The sequence below is a fragment of the Nerophis ophidion genome, unplaced genomic scaffold (assembly GCF_033978795.1).
Source record: "Nerophis ophidion isolate RoL-2023_Sa unplaced genomic scaffold, RoL_Noph_v1.0 HiC_scaffold_369, whole genome shotgun sequence".
Taxonomy (NCBI): Eukaryota; Metazoa; Chordata; class Actinopteri; order Syngnathiformes; family Syngnathidae; genus Nerophis; species Nerophis ophidion.
Genome location: NW_026907287.1, coordinates 40001 through 44244, shown reverse-complemented (window position 1 = coordinate 44244; position 4244 = coordinate 40001).

Here is a 4244-nt window from a genome sequence, read left to right as displayed (position 1 = left end):
AATCCCTCCCTTTGCTCGTAAGGCCAATTTTCCTCCGGATTTACTCTCTATAGACCCCAAGGAAAAAAATACCCGACCGGCGTCCATTTTTGACATCGGTCTCCGATCTAGGGCACGCGGGCCGAAAGCGGTACGCCGGTTCCGAAATCCGGCCCCCGCATTTTTTGGGTATTTTTTGAAAAAAATGGCATTTTTGGGACCGGGGGGACTTGCTGGACTCAGTCCCGGGTGCGGATTTTGAAAACGTTGAGGACTTTTGGATTTTCCCCCAGCTTTTCTCCCCCACTTGCAGTTTGACTTTGCGGGGTGCGTTACGGCTGTGCCGGGCGTCCCTGGACTCGGGTGGCCAGCTGCGGGGCTGGTGGGGGACTGATTTTTGAACACTTTGAGGACTTTTGGCTACTATGCCAGCTTTTCTCCCCCACTTGCAGTGTGACTTTGCGGGCCTTGTTACGGAGGTGCCGGGCTTCCCTGGACTCGGGTGGCCAGCTGCGGGACTCGTGGGACTGATTTTGGAACACTTTGAGGACATTTAACTTCTTTCCCAGCTTTTTTCCCCTCCACTTCCAGTTTGACTTTGCGGGGTGCGTTATGGACGTGCTGGGCATCCCGGAACTCGGGCGGCCGGCTGCGGGACATTTTGCCCTCCTCCAAACCCCAGCCCTCTTTGTTTATCATGCCTATTTTCTGCTGGACACACACCCTCTCTTTTGAGCTGCCTCTTTTTTTAAATTTGGATATGATTTATTGATGAATGGATTTGTTTTCCCCTTTTTAAATGATGGTTGGTGTCTATCTTTTTAATACTTGCTTCTGGCTGCAGCCGAGACTTACAGTGTGATGCATCCAACCCCAACCCTGGTTTTTGTTTCCCTTAAAAACTTGGGGAAATGGACAGCTTTTTGGGGGGGCACTTCCAGCAAATGGAGGGACCTATTTGGAATTCCCCACTCGGGTGGAGATCCACGGCGAGCCGGCCTTCCTAAAGGGACAGCAACATGGACACTCTGCCATCATTGCAGCTTCTTTTTTTTTGGGGGGCACTCTGTCATATTTCCAGCTTTTTTTCGTGCTGACTTCCAGCAAATAGAGGGACCTGTTTTGAATTCCCTACCCGGGTGTAGATCCACGGCAAGCCGGCCTTCTTCAAGGGACAGGCACCCCCCTGTCCCTTGACACCTGCTTCCCTCCTCGGCGTCACCGAAATCCCACAAAATGACTCAAAATAGGGCCCCAAATGACATCACTCGGTCCGGTTCTTTGGGTCTCACTCGGGGGCTTCTTTGACTCTGGAAGGCATGGTGAACCAAAAGTAGACACTTGGAAAAAATCCCCACTTTACAAGTTGACACTTTGAAAAAAAATCCCGACTATATAAGTTGACACTTGGAAAAAATCCCCACTTTATAAGTTGACACTTGGAAAAAATCCCGACTTTATAAGTTGACACTTAGAAAAAATCCCCACTTTATAAGTTGACACTTAGAAAAAATCCCGACTTTATAAGTTGACACTTAGAAAAAATCCCCACTTTATTTTGGAAGGGTTGGTACACCAAAAGTGGACACTTAGAAAAAATCCCCACTTTATTTTGGAAAGGTTGGTACACCAAAAGTGGACACTTAGAAAAAATCCCCACTTTATTTTGGAAAGGTTGGTACACCAAAAGTGGACACTTAGAAAAAATCCCGACTTTGACTTTCGCAGGTCTATTACACTAAAAGTTGACACTCTGTCATATTTCCAGCTTTTTTTTGTGCTGACTTCCAGCAGATAGAGGGACCTATTTTGAATTCCCTACCCTGGTGCAGAACCACGGCAAGCCGGCCTTCCTAAAGGCACAGGCACATGGACACTCTGCCATAAGTGCAGCTTTTTCTTCTAAGGGTGCAGCGGCGGCGGAAGTCCACCGGAGGGCTCCAAATCCCCGCTTTCCTTTTTAGGCTTAAAGTGGCTTTTCCCTCCTTAAAAACTTGGGGAAATGGACAGCTTTTTGGGGGGGCACTTCCAGCAAATAGAGGGACCTATTTGGAATTCCCCACCCGGGTGGAGATCCACGGCAAGCCGGCCTTCTTAAAGGGACAGGCACATGGACACTCTGCCATCATTGCAGCTTCTTCTTTTTTTTTTTCCCCTGTCATATTTCCAGCTTTTTTGTGCTGACTTCCAGCAAATAGAGGGACCTATTTTGAATTCCCTACCCGGGTGTAGATCCACGGCAAGCCGGCCTTCTTAAAGGGACAGGCACCCTCCCTCCCGGAACACCTGCTTCCCTCCTCGGCGTCACCGAAATCCCACAAAATGACTCAAAATAGGGCCCCAAATGACATCACTCGGTCCGGTTTTTTGGGTCTCACTCGGGGGCTTCTTTGACTCTGGAAGGCATGGTGAACCAAAAGTGGACACTTGGAAAAAAATCCCCACTTTATAAGTTGACACTTAGAAAAAAATCCCGACTATATAAGTTGACACTTAGAAAAAATCCCGACTATATAAGTTGACACTTAGAAAAAATCCCCACTTTATTTTGGAAGTGTTGGTACACCAAAAGTTGACACTTAGAAAAAATCCCGACTTTATTTTGGAAGGGTTGGTACACCAAAAGTTGACACTTAGAAAAAATCCCGACTTTATTTTGGAAGGGTTGGTACACCAAAAGTTGACACTTAGAAAAAATCCCAACTTTTACACTTAGAAAAAATCCAGCTTTTTGTTGCTGACTTCCATTAAATAGAGGGACTTTTTCCATGTTTCTTAACCGGGTGTCGATCCAAGGCGGGTGGGCCTTCTGGAAGCGACACCCTCCTAGATACTCTGTCATATTTGCAGCTTTTTGTTGCTGACTTCCATTAAATAGAGGGACTTTTTTCATTTTTCTTAACCGGGTGTCGATCCAAGGCAGGTGGGCCTTCTGGAAGCGACACCCTCCTTGACACTTAGAAAAAAATCCAGCTTTTTGTTGCCGACTTCCATTAAATAGAGGGACTTTTTTCATTTTTCTTAACCGGGTGTCGATCCAAGGCAGGTGGGCCTTCTGGAAGCGACACCCTCCTTGACACTTAGAAAAAATCCAGCTTTTTGTTGCTGACTTCCATTAAATAGAGGGACTTTTTCCATGTTTCTTAGCCGGGTGTCGATCCAAGGCAGGTGGGCCTTCTGGAAGCAACACCCTCCTTGACACTTAGAAAAAATCCAGCTTTTTGTTGCTGACTTCCATCAAATAGAGGGACTTTTTTCATTTTTCTTAACCGGGTGGTGATCCAAGGCGGGTGGGCCTTCTGGAAGCGACACCCTCCTTGACACTTAGAAAAAATCCAGCTTTTTGTTGCTGACTTCCATCAAATAGAGGGACTTTTTCCATGTTTCTTAGCCGGGTGTCGATCCAAGGCAGGTGGGCCTTCTGGAAGCAACACCCTCCTTGACACTTAGAAAAAATCCAGCTTTTTGTTGCTGACTTCCATCAAATAGAGGGACTTTTTTCATTTTTCTTAACCGGGTGTCGATCCAAGGCAGGTGGGCCTTCTGGAAGCGACACCCTCCTTGACACTTAGAAAAATTCCAGCTTTTTGTTGCTGACTTCCATCAAATAGAGGGACTTTTTTCATTTTTCTTAACCGGGTGTCGATCCAAGGCAGGTGGGCCTTCTGGAAGCGACACCCTCCTTGACACTTAGAAAAAATCCAGCTTTTTGTTGCTGACTTCCATCAAATAGAGCGACTTTTTTCATTTTTCTTAACCGGGTGTCGATCCAAGGCAGGTGGGCCTTCTGGAAGCGACACCCTCCTTGACACTTAGAAAAAATCCAGCTTTTTGTTGCTGACTTCCATCAAATAGAGCGACTTTTTTCATTTTTCTTAACCGGGTGTCGATCCAAGGCGGGTGGGCCTTCTGGAAGCGACCCTCTCCTTGACACTTAGAAAAAATCCAGCTTTTTGTTGCTGACTTCCATTAACTAGAGGGACTTTTTTCATTTTTCTTAACCGGGTGGTGATCCAAGGCGGGTGGGCCTTCTGGAAGCGACACCCTCCTTGACACTTAGAAAAAATCCAGCTTTTTGTTGCTGACTTCCATCAAATAGAGGGACTTTTTCCATGTTTCTTAGCCGGGTGTCGATCCAAGGCAGGTGGGCCTTCTGGAAGCGACACCCTCCTTGACACTTAGAAAAAATCCAGCTTTTTGTAGCTGACTTCCATCAAATAGAGGGACTTTTTCCATGTTTCTTAACCGGGTGTCGATCCAAGGCA